Consider the following 17,100-nt stretch of genomic DNA (forward strand, 5'->3'; position numbering starts at 1 on the left):
TATATCATGATAAAAAGCCTTGTCCAACAGGAAAATAACACAGTTCTAAACATATATGTGCATAGCACTGGAGCTCCCAGATTTAAAAAACAATTACTACTAGAACTAAGAAATGAGATAGACAGCAACACAATAATAGTGGGGGACTTCAATACTCCACTGACAGCACTAGACAGGTCATCGAGACTGAAAGTCAACAAAGAAACAATGGATTTAAACTACACCCTGGAACAAATGGACTTAACAGATACATACAGAACATTCCATCCAACAACCACAGAATACACATTCTATTCAATAGCACGTGGAACTTTCTCCAAGATAGATCATATTATAGGCAACAAAATGAGCCTCAATAAATTTTAAAAAATTGAAATTATATCAAGCACTCTGTCAGATCACAGTGGAACAAAATTAGAAATTCACTCCAAAAGGATCCTTCAAAACCATGCAAATACATGGAAATCAATAACCTGCTCCTGAATGATCATTGAGATGAAAATTTAAAAACTTATTTGAACAGAACAACAATAGTGACACAACCTAGCAAAACCTCTGGGATACAGCAAAGGTGGTCCTAAAAGGAAAGTTCATAGCCGTAAACACCTGTATAAAAAGTCAGAAAGAACACAGACAGACAATTTAAGGTCACATCTCAAAGAACTACAGAAACAAAAACAAACCAAACCCAAACCAAGCAGAAGAAAGAAAATAACCAAAGTCAGAGCAGAACTAAATGAAATGGAAACAACAACAACAATAACAACACAATGAAACACAAAGCTGGTTATTTGAAAAGATAAATAAAATTTCTAAACTATTAGCAAGATTAAGAAAAGAAGAGAGAAAATCTAAATAAGCTCAATAAGAAACCAAATGGGAGATATTACAACTGATGTCACAGAAATACAAAAGATCACTCAAGGCTACTATGAACACTTTTACCCACATAAACTAAAAAACCTACAAGAGATGGATAAACTCCTGGAAAGATACAACCCTCCTAGCTTAAATCAGGAAGCATTAGATACCAGGAAGAGACCAATAACAAGCAGTGAGATTAAAACAGTAATTTAAAAATTATCAATGAAAAATGTCCAGGGCCAGAAGGATTCACAACTGAATTCTACCAGACATTCAAAGAAGAATTGGTACCAATCCTATAGATGCTATTCCACAAGACAGAGAAAGAGTAAAACCTCCCTAAATCATTCTATGAAGCTAGTATTACCCTAATACCAAAACCAGGAGAGAACATAACCAAGAAAGAAAACTACAGACAAGTATCCCGGATGAACATAGATGCTGAAATCCTTAACAAAATACTAGCTAACTGAATCCAACAACATATCAATAAGATAATTCACCATGATCAAGTAGGTTTCATATTAGGGATGCAGGGATGATTTAACAGACACAAGTCAATAAATATGATAAACTACATAAACAGAATTACAAACAAAAATCACATAATAATCTCAATAAATATGGAAAAAGCATTCAACAAAACCCAGCATCCCTTTATAATTAAAACTCTCAGCAAAATCAGCATAGAAGGGACATACCTTAATGTAATGAAAGCTATCTATGATAAGCCCACAGCGAACATAATACTGAGTGGGGAAAAGTTGAAATCATTCCCCCTGAGAACTGGAACAAGACAAGGATGCCCACTCTCACCTCTTCTCTTCAGCATAGTAGTGCAACTCCTAGCCAGAGCAATCAGACAAGAGAAGGAAATAAAGGACATCCAAATTGGTAAAGAGGACTGTCACTGTTTGCTGATGATGTAATTGTTTACCTTGAAAACCCAAAAGACTCCTCCAGAAAGCTCCTAGAACTGATAAAAGAATTCAGCAAAGTTTCCAAATGAAAATTAATGTACGTATGTCAGTATCTCTTCTACACACAAAAGTAACCAAGCTGAGAATCAAATCAAGAACTCTACCCCTTTTACAATAACTGCAAAAATAATAAAACACTTAGGAATATACCTAATCAAGGAGCTGATAGACCTCTACAAGGAAAACTACAAAACACTGCTGAAAGAAATCATAGAAAACACAAACAAATGAAAACACATCCCATGCTTAGGGTAGAATCAATATTGTGAGAGTGACCATACTGCCAAAAGCAATCTACAAATTCCATGCAATTCCCATCAAAATACCACCATCATTTTTCACAGAATTAGAAAAAACAATCCTAAAAGTCATATGGAACCAAAAAATGGCCTGCATTGCCAAAGCAAGACTAAGCAAAAAGAACAAATTTGGTGGCATAACACTGCCTGATTTCAAACTATACTGTAAGGTCGTAGTCAACAAAACAGCATGGTATTGGTTTAAAAACAGTCACATAGACCAATGGAACAGAATAGAGAATCCAGAAATAAACCCAAATACTTACAGCCAACTGATTTTCAACAAAGCAAACAAAAACATAAAGTGGGAAAAGAGCACCCTTTCAACAAATGGTGCTGAAATAATTGGCAAGCCACATGGAGGGGAATAAAACTGAATTCTCATCTCTTACCTTATATAAAAATCAACTCGAGATGGATTAAGGATGTAAATCTAAGACTTGAAGCTATAAAAATTCCAGAAGATAACATTGGAAAAATCCTTCTAGACATTGGCTTACGCAAAGATTTCATGACCAGTAACCCAAAAGCAAATGCAATAAAAACAAAGGTAAATAGCTGGGACTTAATTAAACTAAAGACCTTTTGCATGGTAAAAGGAACAGTCAGCAGAGTAAACAGACAACTCTCAGAGTGGGAGAAAATCTTCACAATCTATAAGTCTGACAAAAAAACTAATATCCAGAATCTACAGTGAACTCAAACAGATCAGCAAGAAAAAAACAATCCTACCAAAAATAGGCTAAGGACATGAATAGATCATCATCAAAAGAAGGTATGCAAATGGCCGGCAAACATGAAAAAATGCTCAACATCACTAATGATTAGGGAAATGCACATCAAAACCACAATGTGATACCACCTTACTCCTGGAAGACTGCCGTAATCAAAAAAGCAAAAAACACTTGATGTTGGTGTGGATACAGTGAGGAGTGAACACTTCTACATTGCTGGTGGGAATGTAAACTAGTACAGCCACTATGGAAAACAGTGTGAAGATACCTTAAATAACTAAAATTAGATCTACCATTTGATCCAGCAGTCCGACTCCTGTGTATCTACCCAGAAGAAAGTAAGTTATTATATGAAAAGGATACCTGTACATGCATGTTTACAGCAGCACATTCACAACTGCAAAAAATGTGGAACCAAATCAAATGCCCAGAAATAAATGAGTGGATAAAGAAATTGTGATATATATGTGTGTGCGTGTGTGTGTATGTGTGTGTATGTGTGTGTGTGTATATATATACACATATAGACTACACACATATAGACTACTATTCAGCCATCAAAAGGAATGAATTAATGGCTTTCACAGAAATCTGAATGAGACTGGAGACTGTTACTGTTATTCTAAGTGAAGTAACTCAGGAATGGAAAACCAAACATCATATGTTCTTACTCATAAACGGGAGCTAAGCTATGAGGATGCAAAGGCGTAAGAATGACACAGTGGACTTTGGGGACTAAAGGGTAAAGGGTGGGAAAAGAGTGAGGGTTAAAAACTACAAATAGGGTGCAGTGTATACTGCTTGGGTGATGGATGCACCAAAATCTCACAAATCACCACTAAAGAACTTTCCCATGTAACCAAACACTACCTGTTCCCAAGTAACCTATGAGAATAAAAAATTTAAAATAACTTAGGTGATGAGTTGATAGGTGTAGCAAACCATGGCACATGTTTACCTAATTACAAACCTGCATATATACCCCAGAACTTAAAATAAATAAACAAAAAAGTTAATTAATTTATAACTAAAGTATAGTGACTAAAAGACAAAACTATTAAAAATAATAACTGGGGGGATCTGGCAAGATGGTGGAATAGGAACAACTGTGTCTGCAACTCCCAATGAGATCAATGCAGAAGGCAGGTGATTTCTGTATTTCCAAATGAGTGGTGCCTGGAACCCCAGTAAGAGAGAACCATTCACTCACCTGGAAAGGGGGTTGAACCCAGGGAGCCAAGTAGTCTTGCTCAGCCAGTCCCACTCCCATGGAACCCAGCAAGCTAAGAACCACTGGCTTGAAATTCTCACTGCCAGCACAGCAGTCTGAAGTCCACTGGGGATGATTGAGCTTGGTAGGGGGAGGGGCATCCACCATTACTGAGGCTTGAGTAGGCGGTTTTTCCCTGACAGAGCTAAGGAGGCCAGGAAGCTCAGACTGGGCAGAACTCAACACAGCACAGCAAAGACGCTGTGGCCAGACTGTCTTTCTAGATTCCTCTCCACTGGCATGGCATTTCCCAGTTAGGGGCTTATAAATAAAACTCCCATCTCCATGAGACAGAGTACCAGGGGAAAAGGGCAGCTGTGGGCGCTGCTTCAGCAGACTTAAATGTTCCTGCCTGCCAGCTCTGAAGACAGCAGTGGATCCTGACAAGAAGGGTTTTCCCAGCATAGTGCTCAAGCTCTGCTAAGAGACAGACTGCCTCCTCTAGTGGGTCCCTGACCCCTGTGCCTCCTGACTGCAAGAGACCTCCCAACACAAGTTGACAGACACTTCCCACAGGAGAGGTCTGGCAGGCATTAGGTCGGTGCCCCTCTGGGATAAAACATCCAGAGGAAGGAGCAGGCAGCAATCTTTGCTGTTCTGCAGCCTCTGATGGTGATACTCAGGCAAATTAGGTCTGGAGTGCACCTCCAGCAAACTGCAGCAGACCTGCAGAAGAGGGGCCTGACTATTAGAAGAAAAACTAACAAACAAAAAGCAATAACATCAACATCAGCAAAAAAGACACCCACATGAAAACCCCATCCAAAGGTCATCATCCTCAAAGATCAAAGGTAAATAAATCCGTGAAGATGAGGAAAAACCAGTGCAAAAATGCTGAAAATTACAAAAACCAGAATGTCTCTTCCCCTTCAAATGATCACAACTCTTCTCCTGCAAGAGAACAAAACTGGAATGAAAAGGAATAAACAAAGCCTCCAAGATATATGGTACTATGTGAAAAGACAAAACCTGTGATGGACTGGGGTCCCTGAAAGTGATTGAGAGAATAGAGCCAAGTTGGAAAACACAATTCAGAATGGTATCCAGGAGGACTTCCCCAACATAGTAAGACAGGCCAACATTCAAATTCAGGAAATACAGAGAACACCACTAAGATGCTCCTCGAGAAGAGCAACCCCAAGAGACATAATTGTCAGATTCTCCAAGGTTGAAATGAAGTGAAAAATGTTAAGGGCAGTCAGAAAGAAAGATCAGGTTACCTACAAAGGGAAGCCCATCAAACTTAGAGTGGATCTCTCTGCAGAAACCCTACAGTCAAAAGAGAGTGGGGGCCAATATTCAACATTCTTAAAGAAAAGAATTTTCAACCCATTATTTCATATCCAGTCGAACTAAGCTTTGTAAGTGAAAGAGAAATAAAATTCTTTACAGACAAGCAAATGCTTAGGGATTTTGTTACCACCATGCCTGCCTTACAAGAGCTCCGAAGGAAGCACTAAATATGGAAAGGAACAACCAGTACCAGCCACTGCAAAAACACACCAAAATATAAAGACCAATGATACTATGAAGAAACCACATCAACTAATGTTCAAAATAACCAGCTAGAATCATGACGACAGGATCAAATTCACACATAACAATATTAACCTTAAATGTAAATAGACTAAATGCCCCAATTAAAAGACACAGACTGGCAAATTGGATAGAGTTAAGATCCACTGGTGTGCTGTATTCAGGAGACCCATTTCACATGCAAAAAACACAGAGGCTTAAAATAAAGGGATGGAGGAATATTTACCTAGCAAATGGGAAGCAAAAAGAATAAACAAAAATCAGGGGTTGCAATCCTGGTCTCTGATAAAACAGATTGTAAACCAACAAAGATCAAAAGAGACAAAGAAGGCCATTAAAAGGGATCAATTCAACAAGAAGAGCTAAGTATACTAAATATATATGCACCCAATACAGGAGCACCCAGGTTCATAAAGCAAGTTCTTAGAGACCTACAAAGAGACTTAGACTCCTACACAATAATAATGGGAGGTTTTAACACCCCACTGTCAATATTAGATCAACAAGACAGAAAATTAACAAGGATATCCAGGACTTGAACTCAGCTCTGGACCAAGCAGATTGAACAGACATCTACAGCACTCTCCACTCCCAATCAACAGAATATGCATTCTTCTCAGCACTACATAGGACTTATCCTAAAATAAATCACATATTTGGAAGTAAAACACTACCCAGCAAATGCAAAAGGGCGGAAATCCTAACAAAGCGTCTCTCAGACCACAGTGCAATCAAATTAGAACACAGCATTAAGAAACTCACTTAAAACTGCACAACTACTTGGAAACTGAAAACCTGCTCCAGAATGACTACTGAGTAAAAAACAAAATTAAGGAAAAAATAACAAAGTTCTTTGAAACCAATGAAAACAAAGAGACTGTGTACCAGAATCTCTGGAACTCAGCTAAAGCAGTGTTAAGAGGGAAATTTATAGCATGAAATGCCCACATCAGAAAGTGGGAAAGACCTGAAATCCACACCTTAACATCACAATTAAAAGAACTAGAGAAGCAAGGACAAACAAATTCAAAAGCTAGCAGAAGACAAAACATAAATAAGGATAAGCATACCTGAAGGAGACAGAAACATGAAAAACCCTTCAAAAAATCAATTAATCCAGGTGTTGACTGTTTGAAAAGATTAATAAAATAGAGCACTATCCACACTGATGAAGAAGAAAAAAGAAGAATCAAATAAATACACTAAAAAATGATAAAGAGGATATCACCACTGATCCCACAGATATACAAACTATCATCAGATAATATTATAAATACTTCTAGACAAATAAACTAGAAAACCTAGAAGAAATGGATAAATTCCGGACATATGCACCCTCCCAACATTAAACCAAGAAGAATTCAAATCCCTGAATAGACTGGTAACAAGTTCTGAGATCGAGACAGTAATTAATAGTCTACTGATCAAAAAAAAAAAAAAAAAAAAGCCCAGGAACAGACGGATTCACAGCCGAATTCTCCCAGAGGTACAAGGAGGAGCTGGTACCGTTTCTTCTGAAACTATTTCAAAGTATAGAAAAAGAGAGACTCCTCCCTAACTCATTTTATGAGGCCAGCATCATCCTGATTTCAAAACCTGGTAGAGACACAGCAAAAAAAGAAAACTTCAAGCTAATATCCCTGATGAATATTGATGCAACAATCCTCAGTAAAATACTGACAAACTGAATCCAGCAGCACATCAAAAAACTTATCCACCATGATCAAGTCAGCTTCATCCCTGGGATGCAAGGCTGGTTCAACATACATAAATCAATAAATTTATGCATAACATAAACAGAACCAATGGCAAAAACCACATGATTATCTCAATAGATGCAGTAAAACCCACTGATAAAATTTAACACCCCATCATGCTAAAAACTCTCAATAAACTAGGTATTGATGGAACATACTTCAAAATAATAAGGGTTATTTATGACAGTTCCATAGCCAATATCTTACTGAATGAGCAAAAGTTGGAAGCATTTCCATTGAAAACCAGCATAAGACAAGGATGCACTCTCTCACCACTCCTATTCAACATAGTGTTGGAAGTTCTAAACAGGGCAATCAGACGAGATAAAGAAATAAAGATATTCAAATAGGAAGAGAGGAAGTCAAATTGTCTGTTTGCAGATGACATGATTGTATATTTATAAAACCCCATTGCCTCAGCCCAAAAACTCCTTTTGGTGATAAGCAACTTCAGCAAAGTCTAAGGATACAAAATCTATGTGTGAAAGTCACAAACATTCCTATACACCAATAATAGACAAGGAGAGAGCCAAACCATGAGTGAATTCGTATTCACAATTGCTACAAAGAGAATAAAATATCTAGGAATACAACTTACAAAGGATGTATGCCTATGTAACAAACCTGCATGTTCAGCACATGTATCCCAGAATTTAAAGTAAAATTGAAGAAAAAAAAGGAAATCTGAATAAACTATGAACCTTCTTAGTAATATTGTATTAGTATTATTCCATTAACAAAAAAAGTGAGAAATGTGTTATGGTAATAATAGGGGATTCTTGGTCTTAACTGCTCTCTAAATCTAACACTTTTAAAAAGTGAAATCTGTTTTTTAAAGTATGTAGCCAAAGAATATAAGAAAAAATACAGAGAGATGTCACACAGTTAATATTAATTTTTTTTTCTAAATTATGTGATGGTTTTGGAATTTTCCAGCTACTTGAATCTGTAATTTGTTATAATTTTCTTTGTCACTTTAAATAAATATTCATTTTCATCCTTAATTCTATATATGCAATTTATATTCTATTTGTTTTAAAAGGGCTGCCAAAATTATATGAGCTTCAGGCACCACCCTACCTTTAAGTCACGGTTAGTTATTTGCAGTTGCTTTCTACTCGCTGAATACTCTCTCATGCCTCTATATTTTTCCATGTTGAAATTTTATCTAATTCTCAAGGCAAGTCCATCTTGAATGACAGAGACAATGTATCCAAAAACAATGAACTCAGTATTGTAAACCTGGATTGTCCTCCTAAATCAAGCCTTGTTCAGTATTAGCACCAACTTTCAGAAGTCATTGAACTTCTTCCTATGAGGAATCCCAGTTCTGCCATTTGCCAGTTCTATGGCCTTGGCTAGCTACTTAACAACGCCTTAATTTGATCATCTGTAAAATGGAAACAATAACACTATGCAAAGATAGGGTTATCTTACAGCTGCACTTGGGAGGCTCTGTGCTTCCAGGTGCCAGAAAAGTCTGCTTTTCTGACCCAGAAGTCTGCTACTGACCCTTGGTCAAGATAAAAATGGGGTGTTATAGCTAGTGATTTAGAACATGTCATTTAGTTTAAAGTTCAGAACTCCCCTGGAGGCACTCCATGTTATCTTGTCTACACTGTTTAGGATACACAGATTGATGGTTTCCATCTGGTTTAACCTGTTATACAGCTTGTCTGTAGTGAAGTGACCAATCAAGGTGTAAGAGGCCCTTCAGTAAACTTGCATTTGGACTATGCTGAACTTAGATACCCCATACATATCTGAAAAGTTCATAATCCAAAGATGAAATGCTTCATGAGCAACTGAGAAAAGACCTTGGGAGGCCTGCACTGAGAGTTTTCAGACTTCCTAAAATTGCCTGCACTTTTCTTCTCCTCGTGTGCCATATTATTTGCAATTATTAAAGCCTTACATGAGTGTAAAAAATAATAACTACAACAATGGTTAAGAGATAGACAATATTAAAATATGTAAATTGAATCATCAATAAGTCATAATTTGGGGGGTATGGTGTTAATGTGTAGTTTGGTTTTGTTATTTTTCTTTGCAATAAATCTTGTTTTATCAGTTTAAAATAACCTGTTATAACTTTGCTTTCCACAAGCCTCATGGTAACCACAAAGCAAAACCCTATAATAGATACACTAAAAATAAAAAGCACAGAATCAAAACATACTATTATAGAAAATTACTTAATGACAAAGGAAGACAGGAAGAAAGGAAAAATGGAAAAATGATTTGTAAAACACCCAGAAAACAAGCAACAATATCCTTACCTATGAAAAATAACCTTGAAAGTTGGTGGAGTAAATTTTCCAATTAAAAGGCATAGAGTAGCTGAGTGGATAAAAAGTAATACCAATTAGAGACTGTCTACAAGAAATGCAGTTCACCTATAAAGACATACACCAACTAATAGGAAAAGGATAGAAAATGATATTCCATGCACATAAAAACTAAAAAGTGCAGAAGTAGCTATACTTATGATAGATAAAATAGACTTTAAGTATAGAATGGGGGGAAAAGGACACTAAAGTCATTACATAATTACAAAGGGGTCAATATAACAAGAGCATATAACAATTGTAATTATATGCACCCAACACCAGAGCACCCAATTACATAAAGCAAGTATAAAGAAACCTAAAAGGAGAGATTGACTACAATACAATATTAGTAGGGGACTTCAATGTCCCCACTGTCAGCAATGGACAGATTATTCTGATTGAAAATCAACAAAGAAACCTTGGAGTTAAACTGCACTTTAGAAAAAATGAACCTAATGGGTATTTATAGAACATTTCACCTAACAGCTGCAGAACACACATTCTTTTCATCAGCACATGGAACATTCTGCAGGATTAACCATATGTCAGGACACAAAACTTGCCTTACAAGATTTTTTAAAATGGAAATCATATTAAGTATCTTTTCTGACCACAGTGGAATACAAGTAGAAATCGATAACAGAAGGAATGCTGGAAACTGTAAAAATTTATGACAATTAAGCAATATGCTCCTGAATAATGAATGAGCCAATGAAGTCATTGAAAAGGAACTTAAAAAATTTCCTGAGATAAATGAAAATGGAAACACAGCATACCAAAAGCTGTGATACAGCAAACACAGGTGTAAGAGAAAAAAATTTATAGCAATAAACGCCAACATCGAAAAAGTAGAAAGACCTCAAATAAACAATCTAACAATTACCTTTAGAAAACAGAAAAGCAAGAACAAAGAGAACCTGAAATTATTAGAATGGGAGAAATAATAAAGATCAGAGCAGAAATAAATGAAGTTGAGACTCAAAAAATATTCACAAAAAGTAACAAAATGAAAAGTTGGTTTCTTGAAAAGATAAACAAATCATCAATCCTTTAGCTAGGTTAAGAAAAAAAGAGAGAAAACCCAAGTAAATAAAATCAGAGACATAAAAGGAAACATTATAAGACGCATGACAGAACAAAGGATTATTAGACACTATTATGAACAACTATAGGCCAATACATTGGAAAATCTAGAAGACATTGATACATTTTTGGAAACATGCAACTTACCAACATCGAATTACAAAAAAGTAGAAATCTTAGACAAACCAACAATGAGTAATGAGATCAAAGCAGTAATTAAGTCTCCCATTAAAGAAAAGCCCAAGACCTGATGGATTCACTGCTGAAATCTACTAAACATTTAAGAAAGAACTAATACCAATTCTATTCAAACTATTCCAGAAAAATTGAAAAGGAGGGAATAGTTTTAAACTCATTCTTTGAGGCCAGCATTACTCTGATACCAAAACCAAACAAGCATACAACAGCAAAAAAAAAAAAAAAAAAAAAAAAAAAAAAAAAAAAAAAGGAAAGAAAATAACAAGCCAATATCCTTGATTAACAAACATACACAGATAATGACCAAAATACTACCAAACCAAATTAAACAACACATTCAAAATATCATTTACCATGATCAACTGGGATTCATCTCATGGATTCAAACATGGTTCAGCATATGCAAATCAGTAAATGTGATACATTCACAGAATCAAGGAAAAATATGTGATCATTTCAATAGATGCTGAAAAAGTATTAATTAAAATTTAGCACCCTATTATGATAAAAACTCTGAACAAACTGAGTTCAGCAGGAACACATATCAAAACAACACAGACAATCTATGACAAACCCATGCCTAACATCATACTCAATGGGAAAAAAGTAAAAGTATTTCCCCTGAGATCTGGAACAAAACAAGAATGCCCACTTTCACTACTTTTATTCAACAAATTACTGGAAGTACTAACGAGAGCTATTAAGAAAGAGAAAGAAATAAAGAATATTCAAATTGGAAAGGGAGATATCAAAATATCCTTGTTTATGGATGACATAATTCTATATTTAGAAAAATCGAATGACTTCACCAAAAACATTAGAATGATAAAAACAAATTTGGTAAAGTTTCATAATACAAAATTAACATATAAAAATTAATAGAATCTCTATCATCAGCAAGCAATTTTTAAAAATAAAAAAGCAACCCATTTGCAGTAAGAAAACACAATAACAACAAATACATCTAGGAATAAATTTAACCAAAGTATTAAAAGTTCTCTACAATAGAAATTATTAAACACTGATGAAATAAATTGAGGAGCACACTCCAAAATGGAAAGATATCATGTGTTAGTGTATTGGAAGAATTAATATTGTTAAAATGATCATACTGTCTAAAACTATCTACAGATTCAATGTAATCTCCATCACAAGACTAAAATTCCTGACAGAGATAGAAAACATAATCCTATAATTTGTATGGAACCACCAAAAGCCTGGATAGCCAAAGCAATCCTGAATGAAAAGAACAAAGCTGGGGGTATCATACTTACTGGACTTCAATATATACTAGAAAACTTTAGTGACCAAAACAGCATTGTACTGGCATAAAAGCAGACATATAGGACCAATGGAAAAGAATAGAGAACACAAAAATAAATCCATGCACTTATAGGAAACTTATTTTTTTTTTTACAAAAGCACCAATAACTTACATTGCAGAATGCACAACCTCTTCAATAAATGTTGCTGGGAAAACTGGATATCCCATATCTAGTATAATGCAGCATATTAAACTAGACTCCTATCTCTCACAGATACAAAAGTCAAATAAAAATGGATTAAAGATATAAATGTAAGACCTGAAACAGTAAAACTACTAGAGTGAAACTTTGGGAAAACACTTGAAGACATTCATCTGGACAAATAAATTTTAGGTGAGGTCTCAAAAGCACAGGCAACAAAAGCAAAAATAGACAAACTGTATTACATCAAACTAAATAGCTTTTGCACAGCAAAGAAAACAATAAATATAGTAAGGGAAAACCTACAGAATAGAAGAAAATATTTACAAACTCTCCTCAGGGATTAATAAAAAGAATATATAAAGGAGGTGGGAGACTGGAAAAACTTGTTCTCTGATCACAACTCTGATGATTAAAACAAGATGTGGTCCAGACAGCATAAAGTGAAGAAACCAGCAGGAACCAGCAGATGGTGATGAAAGTAATCTCTAGCTGCCCTCATTGCTCATTGACATAAGACACTCTCACCAGTGCCATGACACTTTACAAATGCCATGGCAGTAATCTGAAGTTACCACTCCTTTCCATGGCAATGATCCAAAAGTTACTGCCCCTTTCCTAGAAAGTTATATAACCTGCTCCTCAAATGTGCATTGACCTGCCCCTTAATTTGCATGTAATTGAAATTAGGTTAAGTAAGTATAAACACAGTTGCCAGGAGCCCATATGTTGCTTACTTTGGGTGCAATGCCTATGAGTTAGCCCTGCTCCACAGGGAATAGTACCATTCAATAAAAGATTGCTATCTAACACCTGTGACTCACCCTTGAATTCTTTCTTGGGTAAAGACAAAAACCCTCGCAGGTTAAGCCCCAATTTTGGAGTTTGCCTGTCCAGGTACATAAGAAACTCAAACAATTCATTAGCAAAAAATAAATAAATAAATAAATAACCTATTTTTAAAAAGGATATAATATGAATAGACATTTCACAAAAGAAGACATACAAATGGCCAAAATTTTATTTAAAATTCTCAACATAAATTATCACTAGAGAAATGCAAATCAAAACCACAATGAGATATCATCTTACCCCAGTTAAAATAGCTTTTATCAAAAACACAGGGAACAGCAGTTTCTGGTGAGGATATAAAGAAAGGGGTACTCTCCTCCACTGTTGACAGGAATGTAAATAAGTACAGCCACTATGGAAAGCAGCATGGAAGTTCTTCCAAAAACAAAATTGATCTATCCTTAGGTTCAGCAATCCTGTTGCTGGGCAGACATATTGCAGTGCTATTTACAATACCTAAGTGTTTATTAATGAATGAATGGATACACAATGTGGTGTATATATACAATGAAACACTATTTAGCTGTAAAAGAACAAAATTCTTTCATTTGTGGCAAAATGGATGAAACTTGAGGACATCACATTAAGTGAACTAAACCAGGCACAGAACAACAAATATCATATTTTCTCACTCATGTGTGGAAACTATAAATGTTCAGCTCATGAAGTTAGAGAGTAGAATGGTGGTTACCAAAAGTCAAAACCAGTAGGAGAGAGAAGATAATGAAGAGAGGTTAGTTAATGAGTACAAAAATTTAGTTAGACAAAATAAGTTCAGTAGAATAGTGGTTACCAAAAGCCAAAAACAGTAGAAGAGAGGAGATAATGAAGAGAGATTAGTTATTGGGTACAAAACTTTATTTAGACAGAATAAGTTCTAGCATTTGATATTACAGTAGAGTTACAATAATTAACAATAATCTATTATATATTTCAAAGTAGTTAGAAGATTTGGAATGTTCTCAACACACAAAAGAAATGAAAAATGTTTGATGTGTTTAATATCCAAATTACTGTGATTTGATCATTACATATTATATCCATGCATTAAAATATCACATTATCCCATGCAATATTATATATAGAAATATATACAATGATTATGTATCAGTAAAAATATTTTAAAAAGAGAGAAGAAATTCACTCCTCCTTTAAATCCATGGTAGAATTCATCAGTAAAATTCTCTTAACCTGCAGATTTTTTTTTTTTTGCAGTAAAATATTTTTAAAAAGTATTTTTTGAGCTGGGCATGGTGGCTCAATTCCTGTAATCCCAGCACTTTGGGAGGCCAAGGTGGGCAGATCATCCAAAGTCAGGAGTTCGAGACCAGCCTGGCCAACATGGTAAAACCCTGTCTCTACTAAAGATATAAAAAATTAGCTGGGCTTTGTGGTGCCAACTGTAATCCTAGCTATTTGGGAGGCTGAGGCAGGAGAATCACTTGAACCCAGAAGGCAGAGGTTGCAGTGAGCTGAGATTGTGCCATTGCACTCCAGCCTGGGCAAAAAGAACAAAATTATATCTCCAAAAAAAAAAAAAGAGTATTTTTTGAAAAGCCCTTTTAGCTTCACGGAAATATTGTGAGAAAGGTAGAGAGATTTCTCATATACCCCTGTCCCCCACTCCAAATGTAGCCTCCCTCATTATCAACATCCCTTTCCAAAGTGGTATATTTGCTACAATTAACAAATCTACATTAACACATTATTACCACTCAAAGGCCATAGCTTATACTAGGGTTGACTCTTGTATATCCGATGGGTTTGTATACATGTATAATGACTTGCAATGGTGTGAATTTTGTGTCCCCCACCCCAAATTCATGAGTTGAAACCTAATCTCTAATGTGATTACATTAAGAGGTGGGGCCTTTGGGAGGTGGCTAACTAGGTCATAAGGACAGAGCCTCATGAATGGGATTAATCCTTCTATAAAAGAGGCCTCAGAGAACTGCCTTGTCCCTTCCACCATGTGAAGATACAGTGACAGGGGGCCATCTATGACCAGAGAGGAATGCCCTCATGAAATATGAATTCTGCAGGTGCCTTGATCTTGGACTTTCCAGCCTCCAGAACTGTGAAAAAATTTCTGCTGTTCATAAGCCACCTAGTCTGTGGTAATTTGGCATAGCAGCACAAATGGACTAAGAAAGACACGTGCCCACAATTATAATAACATACTGAGTATTTTCAGTACCATAAAAATCCTCTGTGCTCTGCCTGTTCATTTCCCCTTCCCCCAACCCCTGGCAACCACTAATCTTTTGGCTGTCTCTATAGTTTTGTCTTTTCCAGAACGTCAAATAATTGGAATTAAAGTGTGTAGCCTTTTCAGATTGATTTGTTTCACTTAATCATATGCATTTAAGGTTCCTCCATCTTTTTTCATGGCTTGATAATTCATTAGTTTTTAGTACTAAATAATATTTCATTGTCTGGATGTACCACAGTACATTTAGCCATTCACCTAATGGAATAATCTTGTTTTCTTCAAGTTTTAGTAATTATGAATAAGGCTGCTATAAATACCCATGTGCTGGTCTTAGTGTGGACATAAGGCTTCAGCTACCTTTTGCTAAACATGAAGGAACAAAATTTCTGGATCATATCATAAGAGTGTGTCTGCTTTTATAGAAAAATCACCTGTCTTCCAATGTTGCTCTATGGTTTTGCATTCCCACCAGCAATAAATAAGAGTTTCTGTTGCTCCACATCCCTGTCAACACTTGGTGTTTTCAGTGTCAGATTTTGGCCATTCTAAGAGATGTGTAGTGGTATCTCATTGTTGTTTTAATTTGCACTTCCCTGATGACATATGATGTGGTACATCTTTTCATATACTCATTGCCATCTGCATATGTTGAGGTGCCTGTTAAGGTCTTCGGTACATTTTTTAATTGGGTCATGTAGATTTTTTTCCTATATTACATTCTAGGAGTTTTATAGTTTTGCATTTTATGTTGAGGTCTGTGATCCATTTTGAGTTAATTTCTATTAAGGTAAGGTAAGGTCTATTTCTAGATTCTTTTGTGGGGGAGGGATGATGTGGATGTCCATCTGTTGCAGTACTATTTGTCGAAGACTACCTTTTTTTTCATCAAATATGATGCTCCTTTGTCAAAGATCAATTGCCTATATGTGGATCTATTTATACATTCTCTATTATGTTGCATTTATCTATTTGTCTATTCTTTTGCTACTTACCACACTGTCTTTATTATTGTAGTTTTCTAATAAGTCTTGAAATCAGGTAGTGGTAGTCCTCCAACTTTGTTCTTATTCTTCAATCTTATGTTGGCCATTCTGTGTGTTTTGTCTGTCATATAAACTTTAGAATCAGTTTGACAATATCTGCAAAATAAATTTCTGAGAATTTTATTGGGATTGCATTGATTTATGAAAAAAATTTTAACTGTAGGTTTAAATATTTTAATAGATAAGGGCTACCCAGATTATCTATGTCACCTTAAATGATCACTGGTAGTTTACGTCATTCAATAATTTTATGTATTTTACCTAAATTGTCAAATTTGTTGGTGCAAAATTGTTTATTATGTATTATTTTTAATATCTTATAGAGTCTATAGTAAATAATATCAACTCTCTCATTCCTGATATTGGTAATTTGTGTCTTTTCTCTTATCTCATTCTGACTAAAGGTTAATTAAATTCATTGATCTTAAAAACTAACTTTTGGTTTTATTATTTTTTATAGTTTTTACATCTTTTAA

This window comes from Chlorocebus sabaeus, chromosome 22 (assembly GCF_047675955.1).
Source record: "Chlorocebus sabaeus isolate Y175 chromosome 22, mChlSab1.0.hap1, whole genome shotgun sequence".
In the NCBI taxonomy this organism is placed as follows: Eukaryota; Metazoa; Chordata; class Mammalia; order Primates; family Cercopithecidae; genus Chlorocebus; species Chlorocebus sabaeus.